The 21463-nt window shown below is 43.4% G+C and overlaps 1 long non-coding RNA gene across 1 annotated transcript; it reads right to left on the bottom strand.

Annotated features, from left to right (window-relative positions):
* Positions 1-7439: 7439 nt before the first annotated feature.
* LOC138649655 (uncharacterized) lies at positions 7440-20749 on the bottom strand. The gene is made up of 3 exons (XR_011315339.1): positions 20622-20749; positions 16709-16880; positions 7440-7672 (listed from the first exon to the last, which is right to left on the bottom strand). It is a non-coding gene; the product is annotated as an uncharacterized lncRNA (long non-coding RNA).
* Between the last annotated feature and the right edge of the window lie 714 nt (positions 20750-21463).

Genomic DNA, 21463 nt, shown 5'->3' with positions numbered 1-21463 from the left:
GCCACCAAAAGGATCTAGCCACCAAATCTCTGGTACCAAAGATTCCAGGATGACCAGCCAACACCGAACAATGAACCTCAGAGATAACTCTACTCGTCCATTTATCAGGGACAAACAGTTTCTCCGCTGGGCAACGGTCAGGTCTATTAGCCTGAAATTTTTGCAGCACCCGCCGCAAATCAGGGGAGATGGCAGACAAAATTACCCCCTCTTTGAGAATACCCGCCGGCTCAGACAAACCCGGAGAGTCGGCCACAAAACTCCTAGACAGGGCATCTGCCTTCACATTCACATCAGAACTTCTTTGCGACAAAACAGCCCCTGCTCCAATCTCAGAAGCATCAACCTCGACCTGGAACGGGAGCGAAACATCTGGTTGGCACAACACAGGGGCAGAAGAAAAACGACGCTTCAACTCTTGAAAAGCTTCCACAGCAGCAGAAGACCAATTGACCACATCAGCACCCTTCTTGGTTAACTCAGGCAACGGTTTAGCAATACTAGAAAACTTATTGATGAAGCGACGATAAAAATTAGCAAAGCTCAGGAACTTTTGCAGACTCTTCAGAGATGTCGGCTGAGTCCAATCATCTCGATAGTAGAAGGGGAAAAAATGAAACCCAAAAATGAAACCTTCTGAACACCAAAGAGACACTTTGACCCCTTCACAAACAAAGAATTCGCACGCAGAACCTGGAACACCATTCTGACCTGCTTCACGTGAGACTCCCAATCATCCGAGAAGACCAAAATATCATCCAAGTATACAATCAGGAATTTATCCAGGTACTCTCGGAAGATGTCATGCATAAAGGACTGAAATACTGATGGAGCATTAGAAAGCCCAAATGGCATAACCAGGTACTCAAAATGGCCCTCGGGCGTATTAAATGCTGTTTTCCATTCATCGCCCTGTTTAATACGCACAAGATTATACGCACCACGAAGATCTATCTTGGTGAACCAACTAGCCCCCTTAATCCGAGCAAACAAGTCAGACAGCAGCGGCAAGGGGTACTGAAATTTGACCGTGATTTTATTTAGAAGGCGGTAATCAATACAAGGTCTCAGCGAACCATCCTTCTTGGCCACAAAAAAGAACCCTACTCCCAATGGCGACGACGACGGGCGAATATGACCCTTCTCCAAGGATTCCTTTACGTAACTCCGCATAGCGGCGTGCTCAGGCACAGACAAATTAAACAGTCGACCTTTAGGAAACTTACTACCAGGAACCAAATCGATAGCACAATCACAATCACAATCCCTATGCGGAGGTAGGGCACTGGACTTGGGCTCATCAAATACATCCCGGTAATCCGACAAGAACTCTGGGACCTCAGAAGGGGTGGATGATGAAATAGACAAAAAAGGAACATCACCATGTACCCCCTGACAACCCCAGCTGGACACAGACATTGATTTCCAATCCAATACTGGGTTATGGACTTGTAGCCATGGCAACCGCAACACGACCACATCATGCAGATTATGAAACACCAAAAAGCGAATATCCTCCTGATGCGCAGGCGCCATGCACATGGTCAGCTGGGTCCAGTACTGAGGCTTATTCTTGGCCAAAGGCGTAGCATCAATTCCTCTCAATGGAATAGGATACTGCAAGGGCTCCAAGAAAAACCCACAGCGCCTAGCATACTCCAAGTCCATCAAATTCAGGGCAGTGCCTGAATCCACAAATGCCATGACAGAATAGGATGACAAAGAGCAGATCAAAGTAACGGACAAAAGAAATTTCGACTGTACCGTACCAATGGTGGCAGACCTAGCGAACCGCTTAGTGCGCTTAGGACAATCGGAGATAGCATGAGTGGAATCACCACAGTAAAAACACAGCCCATTCTGACGTTTGTGTTCTTGCCGTTCAGGTCTGGTCAAAGTCCTATTGCACTGCATAGGCTCAGGTCCATGCTCAGATAATACCGGCAAATGGTGCACAGTTTTACGCTCACGCAAGCGTCGACCGATCTGAATGGCCAAAGACATAGACTCATTCAGACCAGCAGGCATAGGAAATCCCACCATGACATCCTTAAAAGCTTCAGAGAGACCTTTTCTGAAAATTGCTGCCAGCGCACATTCATTCCATTGAGTGAGCACAGACCACTTCCTAAACTTCTGACAATATATCTCTACCTCATCCTGACCCTGACACAGAGCCAGCAAATTTTTCTCTGCCTGATCCACTGAATTAGGTTCATCATACAGCAATCCGAGCGCCAGAAAAAACGCATCAGTATTACATAATGCAGGATCTCCTGGCGCAAGGGAAAATGCCCAGTCTTGAGGGTCGCCACGTAATAAAGAAATAATGATCTTAACTTGTTGAACTGGGTCACCAGAGGAGCGGGGTTTCAAAGCCAGAAACAGTTTACAATTATTCTTAAAACTCAGAAACTTAGCTCTATCTCCAGAAAACAAATCAGGAATAGGAATTCTTGGCTCTAACATAGAATTCTGAACCACAAAGTCTTGAATATTTTGTACTCTTGCAGTGAGATGATCCACACAAGAAGACAGATCTTTAATGTCCATCACTACACCTGTGTCCTGAACCACCCAAATGTCTAGGGGAAAAGAAAGACAAAACACAGTACAGAGAAAAAAAATGGTCTCAGAACTTCTCTTTTCCCTCTATTGAGAAGCATTAGTACTTTGGGCCTCCAGTACTGTTATGAACTGGTGATTCAGAACCACAATGGACCTAGTGGTTAAGAGCACACAAAGTGACCTGATAGTTACTAACATAGGACGAGCTCTGAGACGTGGGAACTCTGCTGACCGCAATCCCTAATCCTATCATACCACACTAGAGGTAGCCGTGGATTGCGCCTAACGCTCCCTATGCAACTCGGCACAGCCTGAGAAACTAGCTAGCCCTGAAGATAGAAAAAAAAGCCTACCTTGCCTCAGAGAAATTCCCCAAAGGAAAAGGCAGCCCCCCACATATAATGACTGTGAGTTAAGATGAAAATACAAACACAGAGATGAAATAGATTTTAGCAAAGTGAGGCCTGACTTACTGAATAGACCGAGGATAGGAAAGATAGCTTTGCGGTCAGCACAAAAACCTACAAACAACCACGCAGAGGGGGCAAAAGACCCTCCGCACCGACTAACGGTACGGAGGTGCTCCCTCTGCGTCTCAGAGCTTCCAGCAAGCAAGAAAAACCAATATAGCAAGCTGGACGGAAAATATAGCAAACAAAAGTAACACAAGCAAAACTTAGCTTATGCAGGGCAGACAGGCCACAAGAACGATCCAGGAGAAAGCAAGACCAATACTGGAACATTGACTGGAGGCCAGGAACAAAGAACTAGGTGGAGTTAAATAGAGCAGCACCTAACGACTTAACCTCGTCACCTGAGGAAGGAAACTCAGAAGCCGCAGCCCCACTCACATCCACCAGAGGAAGCTCATAGACAGAACCAGCCGAAGTAGCACTCATGACCACAGGAGGGAGCTTGACCACAGAATTCACAACAGAAAACATTCAGTAGATCACCCAATAATGGCACATTTTATGAAAACACATTCAAGTATGTTGAATTTTATATCACAAGGCTATATTCCTGTTGTCCTTCTGCAGATTGACCACTAGTGGCTGCTATTGTTCAGCTTGACAATTGTGCTGCATTTCCACTCCCTACCACTGGAGGCTGCAGCGTGTTGTGCAATCGCCTTTTTTTAAGATGGCAGATTCCTACTTAAAGCCACATGGAACGCTCACTCATTGCTTGAGTATCCCGTTACGATACTTGTGAAGCAAGGCAACTTACGTTCACTGATGTCTCCATCCTTTCATCATTTCACTGATATCTGTGAATACAGTGATGGAACAGGCATCTGAGAGCACAGCAGTGGAGATGATTATGGATGAGCGGACCCGTGGATGGTCGGGTTCGTCAGGTTGGACTGAACTTTTGTCCAAAGTTTGGTTAAGGTACCAGAATTCTACCCAAAATTGAACCCGAAGCCCATAAAAGTCAATGGGAATCCGAACTTTTGTGCTATAAAATGGTCATAGTAAGGGCTAGGGAGCTGACAAAGGAAGCACAGTACCTCCAAAGAGTCAGTCTCTCTCCTAGGTGTCCGGTACGGTCCCAGAACTTTACAGTTCAAGTTCACTCATCTCTAGTGATGTCAATACATTGCGCCAACAGTGCCTCTACACAGCGCAGACCAGAGCTGCAGGAGACTGGGGTTAAGTGAGTTGTTTAATTTATTTTATTTTTTACATCAATCTTCTAAAAAAAGTTGACATAATACAGCATGAGAGGGCTGCATAATTACATCATTCTCAATGGGAGGGCTGTGGGGACATCATTCAGAGTGGGTGGCTGTGTGGGGACATGATTCTGTTTGGGGACATCATTCTAAGTGGGGAGCTATGTGGGGACATCATTCTGAGTGGGTGGCTGTGTGGGGACATGATTCTGTTTGGGGACATCATTCTAAGTGGGGAGCTATGTGGGGACATCATTATGAGTTGGTGGCTGTGTGGGGACATCATTCTGTTTGGGGACATCATTCTAAGTGGGGAGCTATGTGGGGACATCATTCAGAGTGGGTGGCTGTGTGGGGACATCATTCTGTTTGGGGACATCATTCTAAGTGGGGAGCTATGTGGGGACATCATTCTGAGTGGGTGGCTGTGTGGGGACATCATTCTGTTTGGGGACATCATTCTAAGTGGGGAGCTATGTGGGGACATCATTCTGCGTGGGTGGCTGTGTGGGGACATCATTCTGTTTGGGGACATCATTCTAAGTGGGGAGCTATGTGGGGGCATCATTCTGAAAGAGAGTGTGTGAGGACATAATACTGTGTAAGGGGGCTGTGTGGGGACATAATTTTGCATGGGGGTCTGTGTCTGTGTGAGGACATAGTGTAGCGGGTCTGGGTGGGGATATAATACTATACAATTGGGGGGTTTATAAGGTCACAATAATACGAGATGTGAATTTTTATCTCCCATTATTACCACTATCAATGAAGGTGTTCAGAAATACAGTCCCAATGTCGGTCTCATTTTTGGAACCTTGGGCAGCGAGGTCTTTGAACCACCGTATTCCTCATTCATTGCATCAAGACTACGTTGTAGTCCCAGTCTGGCGCCGAACTCACTCAGTCACCACATTCAGTGTTAAAACATTAGTCTGAAATCCAACATGTATATATGTAAGGTTGAAAAGACATTAAAAGGTTTACGTCTAGAGACAATTTGTCTGGGGATTGCATGATTTTGCTGCATGCTGTTCTCTGTTCGGTGACAGAATTGTCAAAACATTGGAATATTGTGTCTGCGTGCTCCGAAGATGTATATTCATTCATGCATACTATGGCTTCACTTTAGAGCGTCTTTCTATGATTTAGAGCAACGAGACCGGCTTCAGTAGGTGTATTTGCTTCTCACAAGAGCCGATGTGTCAAAAAAATGAATTTTTAGTAATAAGTTGAATAAATTAAAGTTTCAAGGGTGATATGAAATGCATGCAACACGGTCTCACCTGATGTAACATAAATGAATTATTTATGAATTCTTTCTCATTGTCAAATGGAATAAAACCTTTCCAAAATCCAGTCCTTTTTGAATCCAGACCAGATCTTTTTTGACAGTTGTCCAGTTGCACTGAATATTCTTTGAGAAGACGACTCTCCTAGAAGATTACTTCTTCACGTAATTTTCAGTGGTCATCTCAGAGCCGTTTTAGTGTACTTGCCCAATGCTTTACAGATGATCAACATTACATTTTTTCTTCTTGGATGATCCTCCTGAGATCATATTTTTTAAAGTTTTTATATGGCAGCAGCTGTCAAGGCAAACAGGATCATGGGGTGCATTAAAAGAGGTCTGGATACACATGATGAGAGCATTATACTGCCTCTGTACAAATCCCTAGTTAGACCGCACAAGGAGTACTGTGTCCAGTTTTGGGCACCGGTGCTCAGGAAGGATATAATGGAACTAGAGGGAGTACAAAGGAGGGCAACTAAATTAATAAAGGGGATGGGAGAACTGCAATACCCAGATAGATTAGCAAAATTAGGATTATTTAGTCTAGAAAAAAGACGACTGAGGGGCGATCTAATAACCATGTATAAGTATATAAGGGGACAATACAAATATCTCGCTGAGGATCTGTTTATACCAAGGAAGGTGACGGGCACAAGGGGGCATTCTTTGCGTCTGGAGGAGAGAAGGTTTTTCCACCAACATAGAAGAGGATTCTTTACTGTTAGGGCAGTGAGAATCTGGAATTGCTTGCCTGAGGAGGTGGTGATGGCGAACTCAGTCGAGGGGTTCAAGAGAGGCCTGGATGTCTTCCTGTAGCAGAACAATATTGTATCATACAATTATTAGGTTCTGTAGAAGGACGTAGATCTGGGGATTTATTATGATGGAATATAGTTTGAACTGGATGGATAAATGTCTTTTTTCGGCCTTACCAACTATGTTACTATGTTACTATGGCTTTTAAAAATCCATACAATTTGTTTTAATCATCATTGACTTATGACATCATGACCACAATATGCCATTTATTGCCCAGTTTCTCTTTTGTTCCACATTAGTCAATTGTTACATGACCGATCTGATGAAGAAGTCAGTGTGACTCGAAATTCTGATTCCCGTGATCGCTAAGAAAACTAAATACTGATCGCAATCTCTATTCATGCAATATTAATTAATCTGCTCCTCTGTTCAATTTCTTAAATAAAATCTAAATTTAAAGGTCGTAGGGGAATGTCGAAAGTAAAATCACCGAGAAGGATATTGTGGAAAAATGGGAACACAAGTATGTTCAGGCAGTCCAGAAGGAGGGAACAAAGTTTCAGAGAGAAACGTATGCTGTACCGTGAGGAAATTAATCGTAAATGTAGTCGGGAAAGTCAAGAATAGGATAACAGTACTTAAAGAAGAACTCCATTAGTTTTTGATTCCTTAAACCTGTGTAAATCATAGTGTAGTGCCAGTGAGTTAACATACTCACACATCACGATCTTCTCCGGTGTTCAGCGCCATTCCGGTCCTCCTCTAAGTCACGTGATGGATCTTCCGGCTTGCTGGCTCACACTGGGTTCTATAGGAGAGGTAGAAGTGGCTTTTATGATGTAAGCCTATGGAGAGTTAGAACGATGCTCCATAACCGTAGGTTGTGAATGAGACTTCCGGCGCTCACATAGAGCACAGTGTTATCGGGAGAGTCAAGAATCAATCTCACGGGACTTCAATGAGGAACAGAGTGGCGCTGGACTCGGGAGAATATGGCGATGAGTGAGTATATTAACACACTTACACTACACTACAATTTACATAGGTTTAGCCAATAAAAAAATAATGGAATGCTCCCTTAAATAGACAATTTGCATATTAAATTTTTTAAAGAGGAGCATTGAACAGTGACTAAGCGTAAGTCATTCTTCACAAGGAGAAACATTACCCCTTAGACCTCAGTCCAGAGCCTCTCACCTAGCCATAAGACAGTCCTCTCACCAATCCAAAAGAAAGTCTTCTTGGCATCCACACCATCGACAGTACAACCAGTTTATAAGGGGGATGTGTTGCCAACTACAATTATTTAATGTCCCTTATAAATGATCCAATCATGCTTCAAAAAAGGGTTTTACTTGATAATAAGTGAAGAATACCTGTATAGAAAAGAGCAAGGCTCAAAATCAATAAAAAAATGTATCCTTTGTTGGATTGCAAAATAATTAAAAGCATAAAAATAGACATACAAAAGAAAGACATATAAAATACTAAAGATGGGTAAGTGATAATAACTAAACTCCCTTGTGTGAATACTACAAATCAATACAATCACAGTATTGAGGACAGATATTCAAAAGGTACAAGCCAAATTAGCCAGTGCCATATAAGTTAAGGTCCTTTAATGTAGATACAGATAAACAGGGAGAGAGTGATATAATATAAAAGTTCACATAATGATAGTAATGTGCAGTGCCATGGAGTACACTTTACGTTTCAAAGAAAACACACCTGATGCGTGTTTCGCATCAAGCTTCATCAGAGGTTGTTTTTAATAAATTATTGGAGGCGTGTTCATTTATTGATTACTAGATGGTGGCCCGATTCTAACGCATCGGGTATTCTAGAATATGCATGTCCACGTAGTATATTGCCCAGTCACGTAGTATATTGTCCAGCCACGTAGTATATTGCCCAGACACGTAGTATATTGCCCAGTGATGTAGTATATTGCCCAGACACGTAGTATATTGCCCAGCCCAGTGACGTAGTATATTGCCCAGCGATGTAGTATATTGCCCAGTTACGTAGTATATTGCCCAGTGACGTAGTATATTGCCCAGTCACGTAGTATATTGCCCAGCCACGTAGTATATTGCCCAGCCACGTAGTATATTGCCCAGACACGTAGTATATTGCCCAGACACGTAGTATATTGCCCAGTGACGTAGTATACAGCACAGAGCCATGTAGTATATTGCCAAGTTACGTAGTATATTGCCCAGTGACGTAGTATATTGCCCAGCCACGTAGTATATTGCCCAGACACGTAGTATATTGCCCAGACACGTAGTATATTGCCCAGTGACGTAGTATACAGCACAGAGCCATGTAGTATATTGCCAAGTTACATAGTATATTGCCCAGTGACGTAGTATATTGCTCAGCGACGTAGCATACAGCACAGAGCCACGTAGTATATTGGCCAGTCACGTAGTATATTGCCCAGTGACGTAGTATACTTCCCAGTCACGTAGTATACAGCACAGAGCCACGTAGTATATTGGCCAGTCACGTAGTATATTGCCCAGCTACATAGTATATAGCCCAGCCAGGTTTGTCACAGGTTAAAAAATAAAAAATAAACATATACTCACCTTTCTGAGGGCCCCTTGTAGTCCACGGCAGCTTCCGGTCACAGGGTTGGTATCAGCGCAGGACCTGTGATGACGTCGCGGTCATATGACCGTGACGTCATGGCAGGTCCTTCTGCCACCGGAACCTGCAACGGAGGATTGCAGCTGGCGCGAGCGGCAACGGAGGGTGAGTATAGCAGGTTTATTTATTATTATTATTTTTAACATTACATTTTTTACTATTGATGCCGCATAGGCAGCGTCAATGGTAAAAAGTTGGGGACACACAGGGTTAATAGCAGCGGTAACGGAGTGCGTTACCCGCGGCATAACGAGGTCCATTACCGCCGGCATTAACCCTGTGTTAGCGGTGACCGGAGGGGAGTATGCGGACGACAGGCACTGACTGCGGGGAGTAAGGAGCGGCCATTTTCTTCCGGACTGTGGCCGTCGGTGATTGGTCGCGGCAGCCATGACAGGCAGCTGCCGAGACCAATCAGCGAATGAATAACCGTGACAGACAGACAGACAGAAGGACAGACAGAAGTGACCCTTAGACAATTATATAGTAGATCAGCCCAGTGAAATCCCTAAAGGGGTTTTCTGCTTTGGACACTTTTTTTAAAACTGATTACAGGATACCTGGCTGATGGGACTCATAGTGTTCAGGTGAATTAAAGGTGGCAAGTGGCAGAATTACATATGCGTTGAACCAAAATCATGCTGAATATCCCAATAATTCGAACATCAAAAGCTTCTACTGTGACCGCACGTCCATTGCTGGTCAGCGATTGACATGATCGGTCAACACCAACACAAACCTTTCAAGCTTTGATCCAAAGTCTCTTATTGACACCAACAAGTATCCAACACAGGACAAGTAATGAAATATTAAAATCATCTTTATAATATTCAAAGTGGACAAGACACATTAGTTAAAACGATGTATGACAAGCCAGACAAAAAAAAAAATAAAATAAATGAAGGTGGAGGAACACAGTGCACAAATTATGATGTATGTAGAGAATAAGGAGTCACCCAGAAAAAGGATAATGTAATCAGATAAAGTGTCCTATAAGCTTTTTCTCTGATCCAAGGTGCTGTGGTGCTTGATATCCCTATCTATTAATATAACAAAATATCACAAAAGGTGCAGAGTGCAAAATAATATATGAGATGAAACTGTATGGAACATGTAAGTATAAATCTCTTTCCCTCTCCCTCCTGTGATGGCGCTTTCGACAGCGAATGTGCTTAACCCCTTCATGACCTTAGGATTTTCCGTTTTTCCGTGTTCGTTTTTCGCTCCCCTCCTTCCCAGAGCCATAACTTTTTTATTTTTCCATCAATATGGCCATGTGAGGGCTTATGTTTTGCGAAACGAGTTGTACTTTTGAACGACATCATTGGTATTACCATTTCATGTACTAGAAAACGGAAAAAAAATTCCAAGTGCGGTGAAATTGCAAAAAAAGTGCAATCCAGCACTGGTTTTTTGTTTGGCTTTTTTACTAGGTTCACTAAATGCTAAAACTGACCTGATATTATGATACTCCAGGCCATTATGAGTTCATAGACACCAAACATGTTTAGGTTCTCTTTTATCTAAGTGGTGAAAAAAAATTCCAAACTTTGCTAAAAAAAAATTAATTGCGCCATTTTCCGATACCCGTAGCGTCTCCATTTTTCATGATCCGGGGTTGGGTGAGGGCTTATTTTTTTGCGTGCATAGCTGACGTTTTTAATGATACCACTTTTGTGCAGATATGTTCTTTTGATCGCTCGTTATTGCATTTTAACCCCTTTACCCCCAAGGGTGGTTTGCACGTTAATGACCGGGCCAATTTTTACAATTCTGACCACTGTCCCTTTATGAGGTTATAACTCTGGAACGCTTCAATGGATCCTGGTGATTCTGACATTGTTTTCTCGTGACATATTGTACTTCATGACAATGGTAAAAATTATTTGATAGTACCTGCGTTTATTTGTGAAAAAAACGGAAATTTGGCGAAAATTATGAAAATTTCGCAATTTTCCAACTTTGAATTTTTATGCAATTAAATCACAGAGATATGTCACACCAAAGACTTAATAAGTAACATTTCCCACATGTCTACTTTACATCAGCACAATTTTGGAACCAAAATTTTTTTTGTTAGGGAGTTATAAGGGTTAAAAGTTGACCAGCAATTTCTCATTTCTACAACACCATTTTATTTTAGGGACCACATCTCATTTGAAGTCATTTTGAGGGGTCTATATGATAGAAAATACCCAAGTGTGACACCATTCTAAAAACTACACCCCTCAAGGTGCTCAAAACCATATTCAAGAAGTTTATTAACCCTTCTGGTGCTTCACAGAAATTTTTTGAATGTTTAAATAAAAATGAACATTTAACTTTTTTTTCACAAAAAATTTAATTCAGCTCCAATTTGTTTTATTTTACCAAGGGTAACAGGAGAAAATGGACCCCAAACATTGTTGTACAATTTGTCCTGAGTATGCCAATACCCCACATGTGGGGGTAAACCACTGTTGGCAGAGCTCGGAAGCGAAGGAGTGCCATTTGACTTTTCAATGCAAAATTGACTGGAATTGAGATGGGACGCCATGTTTCGTTTGGAGAGCCCCTGATGTGGCTAAGCATTGAAACCCCCCACAAGTGACACCATTTTGGAAAGTAGACCCCCTAAGGAACTTATCTAGAGGTGTGGTGAGCACTTTGACCCACCAAGTGCTTCACAGAAGTTTATAATATAGAACCGTAAAAATAAAAAATCATTTTTTCACAAAAATTATCTTTTTGCCCCCAATTTTTTATTTTCCCAAGGGTAAGAGAAGAAATTGGACCCCAAAAGTTGTTGTACAATTTGTCCTGAGTACGCTGATACCCCATATGTGGGGGTAAACCACTGTTTGGGTGGATGGGAGAGCTCGGAAGGGAAGGAGCGCCGTTTGACTTTTCAAAGCAAAATTGACAGGAATTGAGATGGGACGCGATGTTGCGTTTGAAGAGCCACTGATGTGCCTAAACATTGAAACCCCCCACAAATGACACCATTTTGGAAAGTAGACCCCCTAAGGAACTTATCTAGAGGTGTGGTGAGCACTTTGACCCACCAAGTGCTTCACAGAAGTTTATAATGCAGAGCCGTAAAAATAAAACAAAATTTTTTTCCCACAAAAATTATTTTTTTAGCCCCCAGTTTTGTATTTTCCTGAGGGTAACAGGAGAAATTGGACCCCAAAATTTGTTGCCCAATTTGTCCTGAGTGCGATGATACACCATATGTGGGGGGAACCACTGTTTGGGCACATGGGAGGGCTCAGAAGGGAAGGAGTGCCATTTGAATGCAGACTTAGATGGAATGGTCTGCAGGTGTCACATTGCGTTTGCAGAGCCCCTAATGTACCTAAACAGTAGAAACCCCCCACAAGTGACACCATTTTGGAAAGTAGACCCCCTTAGGAACTTATCTAGATGTGTGCTGAGCGCTTTGACCCACCAAGGGCTTCACAGAAGTTTATAATGGAGAGCCGTAAAAATAAAACAAAAATTTTTTCCCACAAAAATTATTTTTTAGCCCCCAGTTTTGTATTTTCCCGAGGGTAACAGGAGAAATTCGACCCCACAATTTGTTGTCCAATTTGTCCTGAGTGCGCTAATACCCCATATGTGGGGGGAACCACTGTTTGGGCGCATGGGAGGGCTCGGAAGGGAAGGAGCTCCATTTGGAATGAGGACTTAGATGGAATGGTCTGCAGGTGTCACATTGCATTTGCAGAGCCCCTAATGTACCTAAACAGTAGAAACCTCCCACAAGTGACACCATTTTGGAAACTAGACCCCCTAAGGAACTCATCTAGATGTGTTGTGATAGCTTTGAACCCCCAAGTGTTTCACTACAGTTTGTAACGCAGAGCCGTGAAAATTAAAAAAAAAAATCTTTCCCCCCAAAATTATTTTTTAGCCCCCAGTTTTGTATTTTCCCGAGTGTAAGAGGAGAAATTCGACCCCAAAAGTTGTTGTCCAATTTGTCCTGAGTACGCTGATACCCCGTATGTTGGGGGAAACCAACGTTTGAGCGCATGGCAGAGCTCGGAAGGGAAGGAGCGCCATTTGGAATGCAGACTTAGATGGAATGGTCTGCAGACGTCACATTGCGTTTGCAGAACCCCTAATGTACCTAAACAGTAGAAACCCCCCACAAGTGACCCCATATTGGAAACTAGACCCCCCAGGGAACTAATCTAGATGTGTTGTGAGAACTTTGAACCCCCAAGTGTTTCACTACAGTTTATAACGCAGAGCCGTGAAAATAAAAAATCTTTTTTTTCCCCACAAAAAATATGTTTTAGCCCCGAGTTTTGTATTTTCCCAAGGGTAGCAGGAGAAATTGGACCTCAAAAGTTGTTGTCCTATTTGTCCTGAGTACGCTGATACCCCATATGTTGGGGTAAACCCCTGTTTGGGCACACGGGAGAGCTCGGAAGGGAAGAAGCACTGTTTTACTTTTTCAACGCAGAATTGGCTGGAATTGAGATCGGACGCCATGTCGCGTTTGGAGAGCCCCTGATGTGCCTAAACAGTGGAAACCCCCCAATTATAACTGAAACCCTAATCCAAACACATCCCTAACCCTAATCCCAACAGTAACCCTAACCACACCTCTAACCCTGACACACCCCTAACCCTAATCCCAACCCTATTCCCAACCGTAAATGTAATCTAAACCCTAACTGTAACTTTAGCCCCAACCCAAACTGTAGCCCTAGCCCTAACCCTAGCCCTAACCCTAATCCTAACCCTAGCCCTAACCCTAGCCCTAACCCTAGCCCTAACCCTAGCCCTAACCCTAGCCCTAGCCCTAACCCTAACCCTAGCCCTAACCCTAGCCCTAACCCTAGCCCTAACCCTAACCCTAGCCCTAACCCTAGCCCTAACCCTAGCCCTAACCCTAGCCCTAACCCTAGCCCTAATGGGAAAATGGAAATAAATACATTTTTTTAATTTTTCCCTAACTAAGGGGGTGATGAAGGGGGGTTTGATTTACTTTTATAGCGGGTTATTTAGCGGATTTTTATGATTGGCAGCCGTCACACACTGAAAGACGCTTTTTATTGCAAAAAATATTTTTTGCGTTACCACATTTTGAGAGCTATAATTTTTCTATATTTTGGTCCACAGAGTCATGTGAGGTCTTTTTTTTTGCGGGACGAGTTGATGTTTTTATTGGTAACATTTTCGGGCACGTGACATTTTTTGATCGCTTTTTATTCCGATTTTTGTGAGGCAGAATGACCAAAAACCAGCTATTCATGAATTTCTTTTGGGGGAGGCGTTTATACCGTTCCGCGTTTGGTAAAATTGATGAAGCAGTTTTATTCTTCGGGTCAGTACGATTACAGCGACACCTCATTTATATCAATTTTTTATGTTTTGGCGCTTTTATACGATAAAAACTATTTTATAGAAAAAATAATTATTTTTGCATCGCTTTATTCTCAGGACTATAACTTTTTTATTTTTTTGCTGATGATGCTGTATGGCGGCTCGTTTTTTGCGGGACAAGATGACGTTTTCAGCGGTACCATGGTTAGTTATATCTGTCTTTTTGATCGCGTGTTATTCCACTTTTTGTTCGGCGGTATGATAATAAAGCGTTGTTTTTTGCCTCGTTTTTTTTTTTTTTTTCTTACGGTGTTTACTGAAGGGGTTAACTAGTGGGCCAGTTTTATAGGTCGGGCCGTTACGGACGCGGCAATACTAAATATGTGTACTTTTATTGTTTTTTTTTTTTTTATTTAGATAAAGAAATGTATTTATGGGAATAATATTTTTATTTTTTTTTTCATTATTTTGGAATATTTTTTTTTATTTTTTTTTTACACATTTGAAATTTTTTTTTTTTACTTTTTTACTTTGTCCCAGGGGGGGACATCACAGATCAGTGATCTGACAGTTTGCACAGCACTCTGTCAGATCACTGATCTGACATGCAGCGCTGCAGCCTTCACAGTGCCTGCTCTGAGCAGGCTCTGTGAAGCCACCTCCCTTCCTGCAGGACCCGGATCCGCGGCCATCTTGGATCCGGGGCTGGAGGGAGCAGGGAGGGAGGTGAGACCCTCGCAGCAACGCGATCACATCGCGTTGCTGCGGGGGGCTCAGGGAAGCCCGCAGGGAGCCCCCTCCCTGCGCGGTGCTTCCCTGCACCGCCGCCACATCGCGATCATCTTTGATCGCGGTGTGCCGGGGGTTAATGTGGCGGGGGCGGTCCGTGACCGCTCCTGGCACATAGTGCCGGATGTCAGCTGCGATAAACAGCTGACACCCGGCCGCGATCGGCGGCGCTCCCCCCGTGAGCGCTGCCGATCGCATATGACGTACTATTGCGTCCTTGGGAAGTAAAGCCCACCCCACATGGACGCAATAGTACGTCTAATGGCAGAAAGGGGTTAATGCAATGTCGCGGCGACCAAAAAAAGTAATTCTGGCGTTTCGATTTTTTTTCTCGCTACGCCATTTAGCGATCAGGTTAATCTTTTTTTTATTGATATACTGGGTGATTCTGTACGCGGCGATACTAAGTATGTGTAGGTTTGATCTTTTTGTTGTTTTATTTTGAATGGGGCGAAAGGGGGGTGATTTAAACTTTTATATATTTTTTATTGTTTTCACATTTTTTTTAAACTTTTTTTTTAAACTTTTGCCATGCTTCAATAGCCTCCATGGGAGGCTAGAAGCTGGCAAAACTCGATTGGCTCTGCTACATGGGGGCGATCATCAGATCGCTCCTTTGTAGCTGAATTCCTGCATTGCTATGAGCGCCGACCACAGGGTGGCGCTCATAGCAATCCGGCATCAGCAACCATAGAGGTCTCAAGGAGACTTCTATGGTTACTATGCACAAGCATCGCCGACCCCGATCATGTGACGGGGTCGGCGATGCGCTCATTTCCAGCCCGATGGCCGAAACGCCGGTTAACAGCGGTTGACAGCGGCATTTAACTAGTTAATAGCGGCGGGTGGATCGTGATTCCACCCTCTGCTATTGCGGGCACATGTCAGCTGTACAAAACAGCTGACATGTCCCTGCTTTGATGCGGGCTCACCGCCAGAGCCCACATCAAAGCAGGGGATCTGACCTCGGACGTACTATCCCGAACGAGGTCAGAAAGGGGTTAATAATAATGGTGACATTTATACATTCATGATGCTGAGAGCTGACTAACATCATCTCTATAATCTGAGGAGAATGGCTCCTTAGCTAGAGGGGAACTACAAGCCCCAGCAGTCACTCATACTATGCGCTCCACCCTCCTCTCATGTAAGAGAGCTCTCCTCATCAACAACCTCTATTTCACACCTAGAATTGATCCCACAATGATTTCTGGGACTTGTAGTGTAACTGTCCCCGTCTAGCGTTTGTTACTGCATTCTCTGGACAACAGCTCCCAGAAACCATTTGTGGCGCATGGATTTCTGGGAACTGTAGTTCACGTCTGCTGTTCTCTAATGCGCAGGAGGGATTATTAAACTACGACTCCCAGCAATCATTGCGAAAACTGCCGACTCTCCTCAGATTCTGTCCTATTTCTAGGCGGGAAATGCTCCTGAGGTGAATGATGACACAGGTAGTTCTCTCCTTGTGGCGACTGCTGCTGATATTAATGGTTTCTGAGGTAAATGTCACCGTTATTGGTCTATTCGTGTTACCTGCCTTGAAATGTGAAAACACAAATGATCTCATATGTTCTCCCTGTGCTGTGAAGTGTCTGTTTCCCTGTCTGGTGGGCGGCTGAGTGACATCTTGTGTTAAAAGCCAAACTCACCGGCTGCGACGTCCCAGCCGCTGCGAGCTACAATCAGGGCCGCCAAATTCAGACGCATCTTGCTCCAACGTGTCTAGAATGGAGTTTCTCCTGTGAGGCATGACACCAAGGGAAAGGGAGGAGCCTCATGGAGCACACCGCTCTGCTCATAACAGGAAGTTGCTGCACACGTCTGAGGAGAAAATGAGGAGTGAGGGGAAAATGAGAGGAGTGAGGGGAAAATGAGAGGAGTGAGGGGAAAATGAGAGGAGTGAGGGGAAAATGAGAGGAGTGAGGGGAAAATAGAGGAGTGAGGGGAAATAGTGGAGTGGGGGAAAATTGAGAGTGCTGTGTATAAAGGAGGAGCGTGAGGTGCAGCAGTTTTAACCGACAATGTTATATACCAACGACAACTGCTCAAAGCCAATGCCACACACCACATACAACTGCTTAATAGGCAATGCCATACACTAAAGACAACTGCTTAATAGACAATTCCATATACCAAAGACAACTGCTCAATATTCAATGCCACACACTACACAGACAACTGCTTAATAGGCAATTCCGTGGCTGGGCAATATACTACGTGGCTGGGCAATATACTACGTGGCTGGGCAATATACTACGTGGCTAGGCAATATACTACTTGGCTGTGCAATATACTACGTGACTGGGCAATATACTACGTGACTGGGCAATATACTACGTGACTGGGCAATATACTACGTGGCTGGGCAATATACTACGTGGCTGGGCAATATACTACGTGGCTGGGCAATATACTATGTGGCTGGGCAATATACTACGTGGCTAGGCAATATACTACTTGGCTGTGCAATATACTACGTGACTGGGCAAAATACTACGTGGTTGGGCAATATACTACGTGGCTGGGCAATATACTACGTGGCTGGGCAATATACTACGTGGCTGGGCAATATACTACTTGGCTGTGCAATATACTACGTGACTGGGCAATATACTACGTGGCTGGGCAATATACTACGTGGCTGAGCAGTATACTACGGAGCTGGGCAATATACTACTTCACTGGGCAATATACTACGTGGCTGGGCAATATACTACGTGACTGGGCAATATACTATGTGACTGGGCAATATACTACGTGGCTGGGCAATATACTACGTGGCTGGGCAATATACTACGTGGCTGGGCAATATACTATGTGGCTGGGCAATATACTACGTGACTGGGCAATATACTATATGGCAGGGCAATATACTAGGTGGCTGGGCAATATACTACGTGACTGGGCAATATACTACGTGACTGGGCAATATACTACGTGGCTGAGCAGTATACTACGTGGCTGGGCAATATACTACGTGACTGGGCAATATACTATATGGCAGGGCAATATACTAGGTGGCTGGGCAATATACTACGTGACTGGGCAATATACTACGTGACTGGGCAATATACTACGTGGCTGAGCAGTATACTACGTGGCTGGGCAATATACTACGTGGATGGGCAATATACTACGTGACTGGGCAATATACTACATGGCTGGGCAATATACTATGTGGCTAGGCAATATACTACGTGGCTGGGCAATATACTACGTGACTGGGCAATATACTATATGACAGGGCAATATACTAGGTGGCTGGGCAATATACTACGTGACTGGGCAATATACTACGTGACTGGGCAATATACTACGTGGCTGAGCAGTATACTACGTGGCTGGGCAATATACTACGTGGCTGAGCAGTATACTACGTGGCTGGGCAATATACTACGTGGCTGGGCAATATACTACGTGGCTGAGCAGTATACTACGTGGCTGGGCAATATACTATGTGGCTGGGCAATATACTACGTGGCTGGGCAATATACTACTTGGCTGTGCAATATACTACGTGACTGGGCAATATACTACGTGACTTGGCAATATACTACGTGGCTGAGCAGTATACTACAGAGCTGGGCAATATACTACTTCACTGGGCAATATACTACGTGGCTGGGCAATATACTACTTGACTGGGCAAGATACTATGTGACTGGGCAATATACTACGTGGCTGGGCAATATACTACGTGGCTGGGCAATATACTATGTGGCTGGGCAATATACTACGTGGCTGGGCAATATACTACGTGACTGGGCAATATACTACGTGGCTGGGCAATATACTATGTGGCTGGGCAATATACTACGTGGCTGGGCAATATACTACGTGACTGGGCAATATACTATATGGCAGGGCAATATACTAGGTGGCTGGGCAATATACTACGTGACTGGGCAATATACTACGTGACTGGGCAATATACTACGTGGCTGGGCAATATACTACGTGACTGGGCAATATACTACGTGGCTGGGCAATATACTACGTGACTGGGCAATATACTACGTGACTGGGCAATATACTACGTGGCTGGGCAATATACTATGTGACTGGGCAATATACTACGTAGCTGGGCAATATACTACGTGGCTGGGCAATATACTACGTGGCTGGGCAATATACTACGTGACTGGGCAATATACTACGTGACTGGGCAATATACTATATGGCAGGGCAATATACTAGGTGGCTGGGCAATATACTACGTGACTGGGCAATATACTACGTGACTGGGCAATATACTACGTGGCTGGGCAATATACTACGTGACTGGGCAATATACTACGTGGCTGGGCAATATACTACGTGACTGGGCAATATACTACGTGACTGGGCAATATACTACGTGGCTGGGCAATATACTATGTGACTGGGCAATATACTACGTAGCTGGGCAATATACTACGTGGCTGGGCAATATACTACGTGGCTGGGCAATATACTACGTGGCTGGGCAATATACTACGTGACTGGGCAATATACTATATGGCAGGGCAATATACTAGGTGGCTGGGCAATATACTACGTGACTGGGCAATATACTACGTGACTGGGCAATATACTACGTGGCTGGGCAATATACTACGTGACTGGGCAATATACTACGTGGCTGGGCAATATACTACGTGACTGGGCAATATACTACGTGACTGGGCAATATACTACGTGGCTGGGCAATATACTATGTGACTGGGCAATATACTACGTAGCTGGGCAATATACTACGTGGCTGGGCAATATACTACGTGGCTGGGCAATATACTACGTGACTGGGCAATATACTACGTGGCTGGGCAATATACTATGTGGCTGGGCAATATACTATGTGACTGGGCAATATACTACGTGACTGGGCAATATACTACGTAGCTGGGCAATATACTACGTGGCTGGGCAACATACTATGTGGCTTGGCAATATACTACGTAACTGGGCAATATACTACGTGGTTGGGCAATATACTACGTGGCTGGGCAATATACTACGTGGGCTGTGCAATATACTATGAGGACATGCATATTCTAGAATAGCCGATGCGTTAGAATCGGGCCACCATCTAGTGGTTAATAAACACACTTGGTCTAACAGGTTAATGCATAAACCTTCAGAGAAATACTAAACAACACTACCCGGGATATAATATAAAATCTTTGAACAGGAAGTCACATATGCTCTGAATATGTTAAAAAATGGAAACTTTATTATGAATCCATATCAATAAAAAATTATAAACAAGCAGGGATTTCCCAAATGTAGCAAACCAATATCATACAGAACTTTACATGAAAATATGTGCACCATAGAGGACCAGTATAATGCACAGATATGAGTATGAAAGCCGGAAATATATAAATGACAAAACTCATGAAAAAATAAGGTGCTCGGTGGAGAACTATGTATATAAATGAAGTAAATTGCAAGTGCCTCTATACTCATAGAATGTCACGCTACAGTATCTAGTTAGTTTTTATCAGAAGATTGCAGACAAGTAAGTAACCTGCCCTTATTGCAAGTTCATAGTCATTCTAAGGTGCCAAGTATTTTACTTACAGCAATGAGATGGGAAGTCAGTGTGTATCAGAGCTACTACCCCGACAATGTCGTTTCGCCTGAGCTTTTTCCAAGGGTCGTTAACCATGAGGTAAGTGAATGCTCTTTAAATATTCATCCTAATCTGGGTAACCAGGGGGGTGTTGGCATATGTAGCATTTTCAGATCTCTCATTGGTTAGAAGATGACTTCCCGTTCCCGGGAATCAGTGAGAGTCGAGAGTCGTGCATGCACTGCACCTAGATAGCAATGTCAAGATTGTGAAAGAGGACAATGGTGAATTCACACGTAAAAGTGAAAAACATATGTGGTGACACATACAATGGAGAAGTAAGCTAAAAGGAGAAAAGCAGCTTACTTAGTACTGTGAGAAATAAAGGTAAAGAAGGGGAGATTATATAATTACGGTAATGAGGATTACGTATAATGGCAAAGTAGAGTGAAATGTGTAGATTACATGTTGTGACACCTAAAGTGAAATATGTCATACTGTGTGAAGTGCTGGATGGAAATAATCCTTATGTGCAGATTGTGCCATAACATCCTATATTAGGTTATTATTATGTTTGTATTATATATACCGCATATATATTGTGGGTATTGTTGACTAGGGACAAAGGACACAAAGTATATATACTGTAAAGCTGCGAAAATAGTGGGAAGTCAACTGAGATAAAAAAAATATATAATAAGAGGTGTAAACAGTACCATTCTTTTTGCGCGTATATCAACAAGGCTTTGTACAAAGACAAAATAAATAGTGGAGAAGAATAAAAGCAAAAAGTATAATATAAAGAGAAATAGCTGAGCGAGATAAATAGCAACAAAATCTTTCATTGAAT

Source organism: Ranitomeya imitator, chromosome 9 (assembly GCF_032444005.1).
Source record: "Ranitomeya imitator isolate aRanImi1 chromosome 9, aRanImi1.pri, whole genome shotgun sequence".
Taxonomy (NCBI): Eukaryota; Metazoa; Chordata; class Amphibia; order Anura; family Dendrobatidae; genus Ranitomeya; species Ranitomeya imitator.
The sequence above is the reverse complement of the archived record's forward strand: the minus strand, read 5'-3'. Positions and strand labels throughout refer to the sequence as shown.